At 38.0% G+C, this 18,112-nt stretch overlaps 1 protein-coding gene across 7 annotated transcripts in view; it reads right to left on the bottom strand.

Annotated features, from left to right (window-relative positions):
* The window catches only part of CLOCK (clock circadian regulator), a 65,674-nt gene that overhangs the window by 32,262 nt on the left and 15,300 nt on the right, over window positions 1-18,112 (bottom strand). For 3 of the 7 annotated variants that reach the window (XM_068942863.1, XM_068942861.1, XM_068942862.1), the window contains exons 3-5: window positions 11,482-11,541; window positions 7,270-7,353; window positions 1,889-1,998 (exon numbers count right to left, since the gene is read on the bottom strand). The gene's annotated coding sequence lies outside the window, so the exon portion shown is untranslated. The remainder of the gene's footprint in view (window positions 1-1,888; window positions 1,999-7,269; window positions 7,354-11,481; window positions 11,542-18,112) is intronic. The other 4 variants (XM_068942864.1, XM_068942859.1, XM_068942860.1 and 1 more) reach the window with 3 other exon arrangements.

The raw sequence follows: 18,112 nt of genomic DNA, 5'->3' as shown, positions 1-18,112 counted from the left end.
GGGAATAGTATTTTATAGGTATTATTTATTTTATACTGTATTTTTTTTCTTGAGCACATTAAGTTATGCTAGATACGTGAAAAAGCGACACTAAGATACTCGCAAGAACGTGTTCTCTATACTCTGCTAATGTTATAGTTCAATTAGTCATTTCCTAAAGTAGCCACTTATTAATTATAAAATTTCAGTAGGAAGGCTTTGCTTGCTTATTTTTTTTGTCAGGGTACACATGATTTTGAAAAGAGGAATATGAATGAACTATTAACAGTAAGGAAGGGCATATAAACTTGAAATAAGTATCCCATTCAACAAGTACCTTCTTTCAGGTACCCCAAAATTACAAAACATTACAGTTTCTGAGGAGGAAGGATTTGTTTTGTTTCTGCAAGTGCCAAATCCAGGGGAACTCCCAGCGTTAATATCGTAAGAAATATGGCAGATGCTACCCAATGATCCAGACAGTCTGCAAAATGTTCCAAGAAAACCCTATCCCAGTTTTTGAATAGGCAGGGAAACTTAGGAAGAAAGCTTATGTTTGGATCAAACAAATGGCCTCAGGGTCTACAATAAGCCATACTGTATACAGATTGCTTCACAAGATTAGTATTTTTCCCACAAAGGTATTCACAGCTGAGTGCATCAGGAAAGCAAGTGGGAGAGCCACGCTACAGCACATTCTCTTTCAAGGTGCCTTAATGGGTATGTATGCTATTTTGAGTGTCCCAAAGAGCCTCATGAGCTCGCTTATCCTCTCTTCAATTAATAGGGCCAACAATGTTTTGCCTTTACCTCCAACATCTAGTGTCCTGAAGAGACAGTGAGAGTAAACTACTCCTTCACTCAGACAAGCTCTTCAGAATAACAACCGCTCTGTCCATCCCCACAAACTATATTCCCCAAATCAGTTGGCCAAGGATTATAAAGTAACAGAGTTGCGCTATTTGAGCATCTGCCAGAAGTCACAGGAGGAAAGGAAATTATGAAGATGCTTTTGTTCAAATTTTGGTCAAAAGCAATCAGCAACAGACATGCTACTCAATAGTTTAAAAAAAAAAACCACACACACACACCCCCCATCATGGGCATGAAATTCAGGTCAAAACCAAGACACTGATTAGAAAGTTGTTTTCACTTAGCTTATACAATGTACTTGCTAATTACATTTTTAGCCCTACAGTAATTTTCAAAAAAATCTGGTATCTAACATTACAGGGATTAAGAGTAATACCAAATTCCACAAGACAAATGAGACAGTATTCCATTAATTTGCAAAAGAAAATAATATAAATAGCTAACTACAAAAACCTTTCAGCTGTGACATAAATGGCATTTTCATTATGCAGAATCAGAATTTAAGAGTCAGTATTTCCACTTTAGCAAAGCACTCCATTTCCAATCAATAAAAGAAATCAATAAAGAAATCAATAAAAGAAGAACTCAATAAAGAAATCAATAAGAAATCAATAAAATCATTCACATGTTATGGTATACAGAGCCTATGTCAGGACTGGCAACTTAAGATTTGGTATCCAAGACAGACAGTTAAAAGTACTTAAAAGACTACAGAAAAAGTCACTAGGAATCTGAAGTGTATGGTTTTTTCTCTTATTTCAGGGTCTGATCCTTCTCTCTTTGCATCCAAAAATGCAAGATGCTAAACATACTTCAGCTCTTACACAAGTCAGTGGATATGACTGAAGAAATAATTCGGATGAAATTAGTAAACTTTAAAGCAAACGCTACAGAAATCAAGGACTACACGTATTTCTCAGAATCAAGTGCATTTACATTGTGGAGAATAAAAAAAACACTGCTTCATCAGTGCTACTCAACCCTCAGTGCTGATGATAAAAACCGACAGGAATTTATTGGTAAAATATAATTTTACCTTTTACTCTTTGGGCTTGTTGAAGTGTGATGTTCAGGTATGAAACACGACCTCTTCAGAAGAATAATGCAGAGTCAAATGTATCCTCTTCTGCAGAAGAGCATTAAATTCTGAACGGTGAAAAATCAAAAAGGAGGGTTTAAGGTTTTTAAATCAACAGATCCAAAACACTTAATTATATTTAAAGGGAAGTAATCATTCCTATAAGAATAATTTATAAATACAATATTCTGCTTGAAATAAATATCCCAACTATGTCACTACCAGAACGCACCTTGCTCTAAAGTTCTTCACTGTGATAAGCAGAATATTCCGAACAATTTCACTTCCACTTTAAGCTCTCACTTTATAGCCATCTTAAATCTTGATGTCATGTTGACTTCTGAACTCAGTGTCTCCCACACCATCTAGATCTTCGGTTTCACTTGTTACCTTCAAAGTATTTCTTTACACTATTATTTAAACACCTTTTTTTTGCTGACATTCATGTACACGGGCCTTCACTGCCTTTTCCAGTTATGCCTTTTCCTCTCCAAGTCTCCAAAACTACTACTCTCAGGACTCCAGAACGTGTAGAAGGCTGCTGCTGGCAACTAGCAGAGCTGCCCAACTGCATTATTGGCTACTCCCTCAGACACAACTATTAAGTCCTTTCAAAACCCAGTTCAAAAACACCTAAAACTTGTACAAATTTCATTTTAAAGCACATTAAATCTTAAGATGTATGTTGGGCTCTAAAAACTAAGCTTATGCTACTCTTAAATTCACTAATGGACTTTACTGAAAACATCAGAATTGTTTCTTAAAAAAATAAAACATCTTTATTTGATTAGAAAAGTCAAGTTTCTCCTTTCCGTGCACTCAATGGAGGCTTTTAAATGGTTAAAATACTGATGAAAATATTAACATAGGAAGTTAAAAAGCAGAGCAGAATGATCTGCCAAAAAGAGAAAAACAATTACAGCATGATTCAATGAAGCCACTCATGCTTTTCTGGCCAAATAACCTGCTGGCCCATTGACCTACTTTTTTAGGTGCTTGCAGCCTCCTCTCCTATTTTGTTTTGTTCCATTTGACAAGTGCAAACATTAATAGTGACAGAGTGTCCCTTGGAAGTCTAGCTTACAGAGGCTGCAACCTGAAACCTGTGTTTTTAAACTGTTTGAGTGGAAGAACTCTGCCAACTTTCCCAGAGCTCATAACAGAGTTTTAATGAGGAAAATTTTAGACCTCATCTCTGCAGAATGTGGAGGTATTTTTTTTAAAACCACAATTAAATACGTAAGCTAAACAGCACAGAGCTTAAGCACAGAAGCATATTTGGTAATGTATAAAACAGAACCCAAAAAAAAGGGAAGTTAAAGGACATCTCAAAAGGGAATTTGAGATGAGAGGAGGAGAATATGTTTATGTCATAAATGAACATAAGCAAGCTTAACCCAGACTACAAAGAAACCTAATCACAGTGGAAAAGCTTTTGTAACCAAAACCACATAGATCTGTAAGTCAGTAGAAACGGCAGCCATGTGAAAGCTCGCAGAAAGGTCTAGACACCTACACAACACCAGCACTGTGAGCCACAAGTGTTCAAAAGGTCATGGGTCTCTCCCAAGTTCTTTTTTTTTTTTTTTAGTACATATAACGAGCTATTCTGTTTTTAGTTGCTCAATCTTTTGTACACATTAAGTGAATGTTTTCAAACTTCTCTGCAATCAACAAGAATAGCAACTTACTATTTTTAAGAAAGCTGACTTCCTCAATCAAAAACTTCAGCAGCTGCCATGGATATACAAACTATTAATACACCGCATTGCTAAAATGCAGCAAAAACAAATAAAAAACAAAAGCCAGCAACACTGCAACTTTTGCATTATGCTGACTTATCACTCAGGGAGGCAGTAAGTCACTGGATGGCCAAAAAAGCAAGGCTCTGAGCAAAAGTCATACAGCAAGAGCCACAATCCAACCCAAGGTGAAAAGTTCACATCAGCTGTTAAAACTTCCATGTTTTAGACTGAAGGAATTTATAACTTCAACCAATTTTATCATACATATCGGTATGAATACTGGCAATGTTTTACCTGAGAAACAAATTCAAAGATTGAACAAACTGAAATTAAACTACAGTCTTGCTCACGACAGATGTTCTGTCAGGACTAGACTGATAAATGGACGAGGCAGTAGCGAACACATTGCCTCTCCTTCATTTTTTACAGTTAGCAACCAAAGGACTTATGTCTCTAATACTTGACTTTATCAGTAATATCACTAAATATTTTTGAGAAAGAATCCATATCGTCCTTATATTGTAAAAAGATTTATATACAAATATCTTGATTTTATAAGCAATCTTTTCAAGAACTTATGGCTTACAGCCTTTAGAGGGGGGCCCTGTATTATTAGGGCAAATAATTCTACCCAGGAAAAGATCACAGGAGAAAATACAAGAAACAATACAGTTTTCCAGCACTAGGTATATTTCTGCAAACAGAAGCAGATTAACATCCTTAATACAACCTGATCTCTGCGCCCTAATCTTATTTTGCTAGGGGGAACAACCTAGTGATTATAATCACTGAGGATTAGTTTGAGAGAAGATCTTGTTTAAAGAATCAAAATCACAGTGCAGCACCACAGCAGCCCGCATTTACACAGCACCTGATATCTGAGAGCAGCAAAACACCCTGACGCTACAGTCACGTGCCATGGTAAGCCAGCCAGCGAGCAGGGAAAAGCAGGAGAGGGGGAAAAAAAACCGCCCACAGAGTCAACAGCAGAGCCAGGAACAGGACCTGCCAGAGCAAGCCCAGCACCATATATCCTCTACCTTTTTTTTTTTTTTTTTTTTTTTTTTTTAAAGAGCAAGAGCGAGGGGGGAGGGAAGAGAAGGGAAGTTTGCTTTGCTTCTGTTTCTCTCTGTTACGCACAGACTTAGAGAGAGACTGAGAAATCAGTAGACAAGTTAACCATAACCTGCTCTCTCATCAGATATTGCTTGGCCCTAATAGAACAAGCTGGCAGACTGCAAGGGAGATACTTGCTCTTTTAGCTTGCAATTGCGTACACACCAGCAGAAAGCAAATTAGGGTAATGACTGACTGATCCCTTCTCCTCACTAATCAAAGGTTACCTATGAAAATGTTATGATTTTAAAATTGACATAGCGCTCTTTCATTTGCTATCTCAAAATAACAAAAGCAACACAAAACAAACAGAAGATAGGGCTGAAAGGAATCTCAAGAAACGCCATCCAAACTTTGCAGATGAAAAGGTTATTCTGGCAGCAGGAAATAGCACTATATCGCAACCTTTTCCCTACCACGTGAACAAACTAACTATGAACGTCTGGCATTGCTGGTCTGTACTTTGGCAGAAGAGCTGAAACATCCCAGAAACGTTATTTACCGTACAAACATATGTTATACGGCAAACATACACCTTCACCTGCTCCACAGGAAACCAGGGTAGAAGAGGGCTCCTTCTACCACAAACATCCATGCAGCTTGCTCCCAGATGGCCTCTTAGTAGGGCAATCTGTGAGTGGACAAGGGGCAGACTGCTCCAGCAGAGCAGCTTGCTTAGGTCCACTACCTTTCCAGGGAGTAGGCAAGGACACACCTGTGTGCAATATGATGAAGAAAGGGCAGTGGGACAGACGACTGGTGGTGTGGGCTGCCACTATCATAATAAATCATCCGGTCTTAAGTCTGCTTCTGAGGGACTTTCAGGAAAGAGAACCACTCTGAGCAGTCTATAGGTGAAACATACTGCCTGCTGCCTGGCAGGTGGCATATTGTGGTAAGGGTCACAGATTTAGTTCCAGTATAGTGGAACTAAAAGGGAAGTGCTTATTATTTCCACTACATAATTCCAACAAACAGCAGTAGTTGGAAGAGCCTACAAATCATAATTGGAGAGGACAATGTGATAAATGCAGGGGGAAAACAAAACAAAAACAGATTTGTAAGTTCTTTACAAATGGTTTGTCAGAGCAGACTCTGTAACTTGGACTGAGGACTGGATACGGTTTGCAATTTCAGTCTCTCCAGCTCGTGATTAGAGGAACACTGCTGTGTGGTACTCCTCCTCTGTTCCAGACCGTTTGGGCTAACCTCTGTTTGGCCAGCAGCTCTGCGCCACCCTCCCACTCTTCTTTGGAGTCTGCATCTCCTTCCCCTTTCCCACCAGGGAGATGGGACTCTCAGCACCCAGAGCACACTCCCTTTCCCCCCCGAGGAGTTTAGCTGCTTGTGCTCAAGGCCAGCTCTCCGATATGGTGCCGCTCTCTAATCTTGGTTCAGACTGTTGTGAAGAAAGAGCTGTGAGAGAAAGAGCCGTAAGAAGCCTCAGCAGAGGCTCCCCCCCTCCACTTGAGACATGCATCTGAACAGGGGCTCTTGCCCTGGGCCTTCATCTGAGTGGTGCTGCAGTAGGCCCATGCCAGCCTATGTACCCCACTGATCTGGCCCCTCACCCCAACTTGTTGCTGACTTCCCGGCTTGCCCTTGGACCTGCCTCCTGCCAGGGACTTGCCCGACGAGCTGGACTCTCGCCCTTCCCTGGGGAGCAGCCTGCCCTTCAGCTCCCTGACCGCGACTGCGAGAGAGCTCTGTGGCTTGCCAGGCCCCTACGGGAGTCACTGACAGCCGGGTACTGATGGCCTTTTTGGCACTCAAGTGCATCTCTCTCTTTTCTCCTCCCATCTCTTTCCATGCTGCCTATACGATCTTTGCCTCCTAGGGCTTTAATTAACCAAATAATTAACTACATTTGAAGATACCTGATGTGTTGTTTATACACTCTTTCAAATTATAACAAAGATATTAAATAAAAGCAGTTTTAATACTGACTTTCAGAATTTGCTAATGAACTTCTCCCTGTCTCAGAAAACTGTAAGGAATAATCAAGAATGAATACAAACTTAACCGAGGCTATAAGATAAAGTCAAAAGGCAGTGTTTAATGACCTGGCCATAAGAATCAATTGCTATTCTTCCATATTCTCATTTAAAATATTCTCTCAGTCCTTTATATTCACAGCTCCTTACTGCAGATCTCCTTCCTTCAATAGTAAACAATAACAAGGCCATAATAAGCGTGACAGAAACACTGCTTGTAAATCCTGTGGAACTAGTCTGTACAAGAGAAACACTGCGGCTACCCGTTGCGATCCCACTCGCACCAGCTTTTACTGAAAAGGCTCCACCCTGCTTCTCACCACTTTCCTTGGCTTTTACTGGAGGTTTTCACGCCGTTAGCTCTGACCACATTCTAAAGCAAATTTGTAAGACACTGTGCTTAAACCAACCAACCTACCACACTCACAATTTTAAATAAAATCTTTATTATTTTGTTCTTATCAAAAAGCGTGGCTTCTCATACCTTTGAGAACTGGCAGGGCTGAGGAACAGGACCCCTCGACAAAGACGAGCAGGAATCTCTCAGCTGAACCTGATGCTGCTGGAACTGCAACAAGGAAAAGAGTACGCACTGTGCTTTCACATCTAACAATTTCACTCATTATCAAACCTGGCTGAAAAATATAACTACACCTCCTTAACCATAAACACTACTTCACAACATGAGCTAAGACAAATATTCTTATAGTTTTCATCAAGAGAAACTCATCTGTTAATTTTACAATTCACAGGTGAAAGTCTTCCAAGTCTGTGTAAATCTCCATTTACTTAAATGGGCTTCTGAGCAGAAACAACAGCACACCTGCACACAGCCCGCTCAAGAACAGATTCTAAATAAATGTTCCCTGGGCTAAAGAAAAAGTGCTCTGTATTGTATAAAATCTTGACATTCGGCCATTAATTCTTTCTCACATGAGACATCAAAACTTAGTATATTATATAACGAGCAAATAAAATCCTATGTTCCTTCTTCTAATTCTTTTAAACTAAACTGAGAATGTTTATAATTGGCAGGTTTCTTTCAGAAGTTCAAAGGGGGAAAAACACCATGCACATGCTCCAAAGTTTACGCTGCTACTCAATGTCATTATCCCAGAAAGCTATCTACTACATACAAAGCAAAAATCATTGCCTACAGAATAGAAGTTACCACATAAAAAATTCCTGTTTTCTTCGCTTGATGATTTCTCAAAAGAAATTTAAGGAAGACTTTTTAAAATACAATATTAAGATATCTATCACAAAGAGTTAATAGCACTTTGAAATGACACATTCAATTGTAAAAGCATGTATAAACAGAACATTAGCAATTTTAAATCTTTTCTATAAAACAGATACAGATGTCAGTCTAAACAATTTCTTTCTAAAATGGTTTATCATGTTTTCTTCAGAAAAGGAATAACACTCAGAATACTAACAATTTTGACCACAGAAGAGAAAAGTTTTAAACACTATGTTCTTACACTGAAAAATATATATGGGAAAGTAAATAAATAAATAATTTTTTTCCCACTGAGAAGTAAGATCAAGAAGTCAAACTATTTTTCCTCTCTCCCAATAAAAGTAACAAGGAAAATATCTGGATACAGAAATTAAGTTAATTTTTGAAAACTGTCCTGAAGAAAGGCCATTATCTGTATTCAAAAGATATCAATTATGACATATTCAAAGAAAGACCTAGGAGAAAGAAAATTCTTCCATCCCATAAAAAATTTCTGTTCTGTGTTGAAATAAATCCATATGTAAATTCAGAAAATGAGACTTTACAATTATTACTAGTGCAACAAAAACAAAGCACTCATCTACTGTAATTAATGTTGTAGAAAAATATGAACCTAAAGGTTAGTCGAGCACCTTAACTGCCAGATTTTTAGTAAGAGTGCCCATGTGCTGTGATATGAGAAAGGCAATGAGAAAGCTTTTTTGAAATGCATACAAATTGTCCTTTCTAAAATTCTATTACACAGAAGAAAAATTATCTCAATGAACATTTAATCCTTTTAATACTTTTTAACCCAAATCAACACTCAGTTCTTACAAAAAAAGAATTACACTCACAAATTTCAAAAAACTTTTTGTCAAAATTTCTTGCTCTCTGTTTTCACAGAGTGGTCGAGGTTGGAAGGGACCTCTGGAGAACATCTAGTCCAACCGCCCTGCTCAAGCAGGGGTCATCTAGAGCACATTGCCCAGGATCACGTCCAGGCGGGTTCTGAATATCTCCGGGGAAGGAGGCTCCACAGCCTCTCTGGGAAACCTCTGCCAGTGCTCTGTCATCCTCACAGCAAAGAAGTTTTTCCTCAGATTTAGATAGAACTGCCCGTGTTTCAGTTTGTGCCTGTTGCCTCTCGTCCGGTCGCTGGGCACCAGTGAGAAGAGCCTGGCCCCGTCCTCTTGACACCTCCCCTTCAGATATTTATACATATTGATAAGATCCCCTCTCAGTCCTTCTCTTCTCCAGGCCAAACAGGCCCAGCTCTCGCAGCCTTTCTGCATAGGAGAGGTGCTCCAGTCCCCTCATCATCTTTGTAGCCCTCCGCTGGACTCTCTCCAGTAGTGCCCTGTCTCCCTTGCACTGGGGAGCCCAGAACTGGACACAGCACTCCAGATGTGGCCTCCCCAGGGCTGAGGAGAGGAGGAGGGTCACCTCCCTCCACCTGCTGGCAACACTCTGCCTAATGCACCCCAGGAGACCATTGGCCTTCTTGGCCACAAGGGCACACTGCTGGCTCATGGTCAACTTGTCATCCACCAGCACTCCCAGGTCCTTCCCTGCAGAGCTGCTTCCCAGCAGGCCAGCCCCCAGCCTGTCCTGATGCATGGGGTTATTCGTCCCTAGATGCAGGACCCTGCACTTGCCCTTGTTGAACTTCAGGAGGTTCCTCTTTGCCCAACTCTTTTCTATCTATTGCATTTCTAAAGATCTTCAGAGATCCAAAAAGTCAATAGATTGTTCGACTCGTGAAGAATCATTCCTAACTTGTGGATAGGATACTCATCTAGGATGCGGGAGAACAGATGAAGTCCTTTCTCTGAATCAGTCTGCAGGTAAAGAATTACCTCATCTAAAAGATAGGAAGACCACTGTTTATAGGCCATGCAGATAACTACACAGCTATAGCTAATAGGCACTTCACAAGCTACGATTTTTGTTTTTGGAAAGCACCTTTACCAAAGTTGTTGGTTATACTGAAATTTATCATGATAACGTTAGCCTTGGATTATTACTTTGGCCACTCCTTTCCACTCCTGTGTTAAATCCCCTGTCTTCTGACAGCATTAGTATTTGTGTGACCATGCAGTCAACAGGAGATAAAACTAGTCCAGCCTAAAACCAACCTAAACATTGCTTTGTTTAGATAAATCAGCTAAAATTGTTTCACCATATAGCTGCTCAAAAGCTGTGTTGGCACAAGGGAAGGGGAAACAGTGAATCACCGGGTTAGACATCTTGTGGTAATAGTGCCAGCTCGTGCTGACCTATACCATGTGTTCAATTACAACCATATAACAAAATTAGGAGAAATGAGATTCAAATCTGTGCTCAAAGAATGTAGTTGCTGCTTAAGAAGTCTGCTCCATGTTTAGATGAAGCACCTGTACAAAGTCTCCCATGCACTGCTGTATCTCATGTAACATCCTGTGACAAATGACGTTTCTGCACAGGAGTTTGTTTATATAAGTAGATCCAGGCTCACAAAGAGCTTCTGAACATAGAAACAAACCCCAAACTCAGCCTTAGCGTCAACGGGAAACTCACAAAAATGTGAAGCACAGAAGTACGTATACTTGTTAGATGTTGCTAAGTAGTTATTAACCTATTTCACCTAGCAACACATCAGCATGAACTGTGATTGCTTTACGAAGATCCTCAGTACCGATATTTGTATGGTGACTGTTCATCTAAAGGGATAATTTATTTAAAGGAAATTCAATCAAAGAATGAATTGCATATCAAGAGCAGCTATTTGTAACCATTATGACTGTAGAAAAGTAATGAATGGATACAGAAAAAAATTGGGACAGTTGCTAACTGTAACGCAGGAAAAAATGACATGTTGCAGAAAGCTAACATTTAATCTGAAACTTAATTATTCATCTCATTCAGAAATACAAATACATAAATAAAACACTGAAAACATTCAGTGATGGACAAGACTTTTCTTTTTTTTAAGTTAATTGCACGCTTCTTGGTCTATGCAGTTGTAAAAGTGCTTCTGATGCTTAGATTTTCCACTGCAGGCAACTCAACGATTCTCTAAAGCACTTGTGAAGGGTAGACTGACTGCTTGAAGAATGGAGTAGGCATCGCACTTCATTGGAAAGGGTTTTATAAGAGAAAGAGGAAGTGAGACTTCACGTTCACGTTACCATAAAATGAGCGTAAACATTATGTTTTGTCACTGAAGCACAATCCAAGTCAAAAACCAGCAAACACAGATCCCCTCCCTCTTCCCCCAGAAGTCCTGCACATCATCCTGGAGACCAGGAAGTGATAACAAAAGAAAGAAGAATGGAACAGCGGAGAAACAGAACAAAAAATAAAAAGGTAAACAATATGGGACACTAACTTAAAATATATTCAAAAAAAGATGTGACAAAATTCATTTGTGTCTTAGCAAATTTACAGTTATTCTCATAGGATTAACATGATTTAGCCAAAGCAAAGACTTACTTCTCTAAAATTCTGGTGCCTGCCACTGCATCCTTCAATTTTTCCCCCCACGACAACTACCTGTTGTAAAAAACACAAGTTGCGCATTAAACAAAGATTCAGAGGAAAGCTGCAGAATTCCAAACACCCACTTTGCGCTATGCCTTCACCTCCTTAAACAAAAGTCTAGAGTTATTCCTTTGTCAGAGTTTTTAATATGAGTAATCAGACTCAACTGGAATTAGCACGACTGCAAAATCTGAGATACAGGACACATCCTTCATAGTACCTAGGCAAGAAGTACCTTAACAGGAAAAGGAAAAAACAAAACAAAACAAAAAAGCCTTGCAATTCATGCAGAAAGGAAACGTCTTAAGAAATGGAAACCAAGATTGCTGTCTCGGCTAGAAAATGAGCAACTCCAAGGGAGAAAGACTTTCTTTACTTCGCCCTGGAAGATTTTTTCCAAATACTTTGTAACTGCTTTGGAATACAGATTGGATAGCCACTCTGAATCTTATAGGCAAGGATCAAAATGAAACAAAACATTAAGCAACACGTAGCCAGTAACGGGACTGACTTAGGCAGGAAAAACTGTGCATTACCAAAAGAAACAATAACATGGCATGAACTAAACATAAACAGCAATGCAGCAATAGAGAAAGGCATATAAACTCAACTTTAAATTAAACTTAATTTTATTTTAATCATTTTGTGCATACGTTTTTAAATTTCTGGAAGCAAAAAAAGAACATCTTGGCTTAGACATTCAGATATTAGATCACTGAACAGAGCCGAATTTCTGAATGTTCAAACACACACTATGAAAAGGAAATGCACTGTAAGTTTAAATTAACACTGTTTAACATTTAATCAACCATTTCATAGCCTTCTGCTTCTAAAACACTATCAAGTTAGGCAGATATCAAATTTGTTCAAGTTTTTCTTCATTTTCCTGAGCAGCAGCAGCATGCATTCCTCCTTGGTAGCGTGCTATCGAAGCAATCAGAAACTTTCAGAGTTTCTGTCAACTAGTTGTTTCAAGAAAAACTACTGAATTCACCTTCTTTAAGGGTCATTAGAGATAAACAGCAAGATCACACCAAAAAATTCATTCTTGCCATAGACCAGAATGATCTTCAAAACCTTGAGCTCAGTCAATTTGACTATGTTAAGTTGATAAATTATGATAGTGAAACTCTTCAAACCTAGTTATGAATTTTTTTTTAATTAAAAGTTTTCTGAAGCTTGCAGAATAATTCAAATATAAATGGCAAAAAATTTTCCTGAATCATTTTCCACTCCCCCAGTTTTTTAAAAATACTGTAAGGTCTTAATATTTATTGAAAGAAAATATCTGTGGAACTTCTGCATCATGTTTTTAGACTCTGCTGCTACCATGCTTGAGATAGGAACTTTTAAAATAGTGCTGTGAGTGAAAAGGTAACTTTGCACCTTCCTCCCCCCCCCCCCCCCCCCCCCCCCGCAAACTTTCAGAAAGTCAGATTCTACCCTGGTACTTACATGTAAACAAAGAAAGCTTCAAATGAGTCCTCGAAGTTATTTACACTAGAACTATTACTCTCTTGTACTATCTAAAGTACTCACCACCAAATCATATTAGCTCTTTGGGACCACAATCACTACGGTTGACTGACTCATTTTAGGCTTCCTTCAGCTCTTTTCTTTTACCGCTTTTCAAGCTTTTCTTCACAGAATAATCAGACCATACTTCTTCTATATACCAAAACATGTTCCCATATACTTAATTCTTGCCCTTCAAAGCCTTCCTCTGCCCTATCAAGTTTTCAGCGCCTCCCGGATTAGTATCGCTGTGCTTTATTTGCAAACATTTAGAACCTTCCCTTCCAGGTCATTACTGAAGATGCTAAAATTAGAACTGCTTAAAAATTTGCCATCTCAACTAGCAGCCAGGATCTAGTTAAAAATCAAGTTGCATTAGGCTTATTTTACAGTTAATGCTTTCAACTAGGGCAAATGAGCAGTCTAATATGAACAAATTTGCAGCAAGAGTGATAAGGAAACATAAACTTGAACAGAAGAGAGCAGCATTCATAGGAAGGTGCTATAGGTACCATAGGAAGGTACTAAAATAATGATGACTCTTCATATCTTGCTGGCTTACAAGTTTCAAGTTTTGACTTTTCAACCCTTTTCTTCATGTTAAGCTGAGTGTCATTCCTCTTTCAAAAACTGTATTAATGCCAACAATTACAATGGCTCTTTTAGAAATGATTACAGAAATTGAGAGAGGTTTTAGCCTGAGAGAATAAAGTATGCTAGCTATTATAATATGTTTTTGCTAGTTACATCATCATAGAATAATTTAAAGGAAAGCAATTTAAACTACACTGCAAATCACTTGATTAAAAAAAGTCACTAGCTTTAATAAAAAGTAAGTTCTGCAAACTGGATTTGATCATTTGTGTTACTGCAACCTTAGATTTTTTAATTAAAAGGCTGTTGTTTTAAACGGCCTTATCAATAGAAATCCTACTTGAATCTTGGAAATCTTCTAGAAGAGAAATGCCAAAAGCTAAGGCTTGGATTCTGCAAAGATCTAATAAACAAGAAATATAACTGACTATTTCTAATCACTGGCTTAGTCAGAGGGTACTATGCTAGTGGTAACTGTGCAAAATTATTGGGAATCAATGAGAATAAAGTTACCTTTTTACATGGGGCTAAGAGGGAGAACTTTGACAAATGTTACTCCAAAATAAAATGCTTTACCGTTAGCAACTAAGTATTACTTAAATTTTCACAACTTTAACAACTTCCAACTACAACCCCAAATTTCTGTCCAATGGAAAAAAATTCGCTCTATCTTGATTCATGAAATCTCAATGTAAAGAAAGATACTAAGAAATGTAAATACTTCTGAAGGCAACCTTTTTTTTTTTTGTCTTGTTCTCACTTAATGACTGTTACAAAACTCCAGATTTCTTTTTTTCAAAGCAGATTAGCATCTCAAGCAAAACAGTTGGCGTAAGAAGTATACAAGCTATTTCATTCTATATAAAATTAGGAAATGAAAAAAAGATTGATTTTTAACAACTTAAGGAAGAAACAAACAGGCTAAACATGTTCAAACTTTCATAAGGTAATTATGACTTAGTCATTTGATTCACTGTAATTGGTAGTATTTTTCTGTTTCCTTGATAGTTTGTATTAGCACAGGTTTGCAAAGAACATTCAAGGCATTTGAAGGGTGTCGATATTAGCACTGACACTTAAAAATATAACCAGATTTCGAGAAAGAGGTACACGTCCTAGATTTTCATTGCCCTTAGCTATTGACCAATAACAAAAGTAAACAATTTTGGCTATGTCTACATTGGCAAATAATCTGGAGCAGTAGAAGTGGATCAGTAGATCAAAGTAGCTGGTGCTGACCTACATTAGCTCTTCAGAGGGTTTGTTTTGGATTGGATTTCATCTGGTCCACAGAAACAAATATCACCACCACGCATGCTGCTCAAAGTTTTCCAAAGATTGAGTTGTGGATTCAGACTTGTATGTCCCCAGTAGGGATGGCAAAACGCTTTGCACCTGGAGCAAAGCTTCCAGATTAGTTTTCTGGGAAAGGAATCTGGTTCAAACATACTAAACCAGTATGCCGTAAGGGGAGACAATTAAGAGGGTGTCTCCAGAACAGTACCACTGAGCCAAACCAAAATGGTGACCTATACACTACAATTATATCCTAGCTTACCAAAACAGACTAATCAAAGCTGGTATCACCTCACAGAAAGGAGTATTTGAGGACACCGAGACATTCGAGATGAATTCTGTAAGCTTTTATTCTTAACTCTTCACTGCAGTTTAAAAAATGTATATATATGTACAATCAGGCTGCCGCAAAGAGACTGTATTTCTCCTATTCTAAAACTCAGCAGAAAGCTGGTTAACAACTACCACTTTACCTTCATCTCTTTTCATTATTTGCACATTCATTGTTATGTCCTTTTTCTTCTTTATACTTTCAACATCTTTTCTTGTTTCTTCACTATTGCTTTCACATTTTTCTCTCAGACATTTTATTTCCTCTTACTACCAGTGCTATTAAATATGGCAACAGCAAACTGAAGTCTTTGGCATTTTTGAACATTCAGATAGAGCCATCAGTTGTTTTTGTTCTGCAATTCACATGATATAGCCTGAAAAAGGCACATAAATATTACTACTTAGATTTAGTTTGCCTTAACTAAAACTGGATTTAAAATGGCTATAGATGAACGTGTGTTTGCTTCAATCGTTCAAACTGATCTCAAAGTCTAGCGCTAAAACATATTCTAAATGGAGAGAGAAAGAAATCAGATTAATGATATAGGAATATTAGTTTACAAAGACTGAGATAAGTCTGTTCTACACATCATCTCAAAGAACTGCCATAGGAATACCATGACAGATATTTAAAGGGAAACCAATCAAGCAACTCAAGCAATGAAATAACTTTATTATAGAAACACTAGATAAAATGCATTGCATATACAGAGCATTTTACCTTAGGGGTGAAGTCAGGAATATATTGCATAAACTTTAAGTCTTCTTTTTTTCTGAGATATTTCATTTGTTTATATAATGATCTAATCATCTAGATTTTAAGTTAAATGTCAGTCTCCCTTAGCGTTGTAAGTTATATATAAGGTTTAGTCACATACGAGCAACTCATTAACTGCTTAGAATAATCAAAATGTTCATAAAGAATCACCTAATTTCACTGACTTTCAATTTACAGCATTAAAATAAGCTTCCCGAAGTTTTTTACAAAATGGAAGAAGGGGCTTCACTCGGCATAAGCTAAAATTCAGATGCAAAGAAAATCAGATCTCCTTGAAGCAATTCCTAAAGAAAAACTATCTGCTCCAAGGAAAAAAAAGAAACTACACAACCTTTCACAAGTACATAAACTGAAATTTTTTAAGTATAATGCAGATTCTTACTATTTCAGAAACTTCTTTCTGTGCTGGCTGTATTTCAAAGCAAAAATCAGCCACACACCTTATAAGCAATTCTGTTTTTAATAACAAAAATAAGATATCTGTAATTTTTATCGGCATTAAATACAACCTATTCCATTGAATTTTTAATTCCTATCAACCAGCTACAAACTTTTAACACGAAAGCTACATTTTTAATCCACAAAAATCTAAGAAGCAATAAATTATCTCATCTATTCCTATACTGAACAAAAATTCCATCTTCCTTGTAACTGATGGATATTGCACACTCTTCAACACTTCAGTTCACCCCAAGAGAACAAAATACTTGAAAATAAAGTGCACTGCAATCCTAATAATACGCAAAAGGAGAGGGGAGAGGGAATGCTAAGATCATCCCCCACGCTACAGGTTCTACTTTCAGCAAAAGAAAGAAGTCTCTAGCTTGTCTTCTCAGTCTGTTTTATCATCTGGATCTTTAGGCATACAGAAGGTGCCGATTCCTCCCATAGATTGATTACCTCTCTGCCCTCCCTGCCTGGCCCCGTGCCTGTCTTTGCTTTGGTCAGCAACTCCGCTCCTCTCTTTCATGAATTTAAGTCAATTCTGCTAATCCAAATGTAAAACTTGGGACTCATTCCTTAAATCACAGGTAGGAAGCAAGGGACCGTTTTTCAGATCATTAGTTCTCTATACCCTATTCAACAAATTTTGATTTACTGAGCTGTACTTTTTCTTCACTGTGATAGGCACAGCGGCCCCAGTAATTAAGACCAATTTAACTGCCCTACTGTTTCATATTTCCCATACCCTGTGGGTGGACTCCAATAGTGTTGCTGCCCCTCCTTATTCATTGCACTTTCACAGCAGGAATACAAGAACGAATCTGAGTAAGATACTGGTTTGAATTTGTTGTTCCTGCTGATTAAAAGCATTTTGTGCAAGCAGTGACACAGGCACATTTCCAGGGAAGCGCAGAGGCATGAATGCAAGCTCTGACACATGCATACAAGTCAATGAGAAAAATCTTTCCTCTCTTCCTTCTATCTCTGCAAAGCAGCGTCAAAAATATTTTCTCTCCATTTAGCCATTTGCTTTTTATTTGTCTATGAAAAAATTAAGACAATTTTATAATGGATCTTAAATAGAAATAAATACAGAACTTTGTAACTCGGAAAAGTTTCAAACCGAGAACTTTCAGCATTTTATAAAATAAAGCTCTTTGGAAGAAGCACACATAAAAGGAATAACAAAAACCTCAACAGAAGGGAAAACAGCCTAGCGAGATAGGAGCAGGAAACAAAGCTGAAGTATGCCCTGCAAAATGCAAATTATTATTACAACAAAACAGGTGCTCACAGTGTAAGAAAGTTACTTGAAAAACAACATCAAAGACGTACGGCATTCTGTAAACTTTCAGGGTAATGCAAGTAAAATCTTTGGTAACTTTTAACCACACACTGTAAACATGTAGCACTGCTGAAGATTATAACATCTATAACACAACATACAGCTTTACTGAAAATATAACCTACTTCATGAAGAAGAAAAAGCAAAGAATATAGAAAAGTTAGATCAAAAGCCCACAACAGTAATGGAAATATATTACGGAAAGAACATTATTTTTAAGGACCGAAGCAACAAAGGACTTGGGGGGGAGGAGGGGGGTGTTAAACTCATGCCTACCA

This window comes from Struthio camelus, chromosome 4 (genome assembly GCF_040807025.1).
Source record: "Struthio camelus isolate bStrCam1 chromosome 4, bStrCam1.hap1, whole genome shotgun sequence".
In the NCBI taxonomy this organism is placed as follows: Eukaryota; Metazoa; Chordata; class Aves; order Struthioniformes; family Struthionidae; genus Struthio; species Struthio camelus.
The sequence above is the reverse complement of the archived record's forward strand: the minus strand, read 5'-3'. Positions and strand labels throughout refer to the sequence as shown.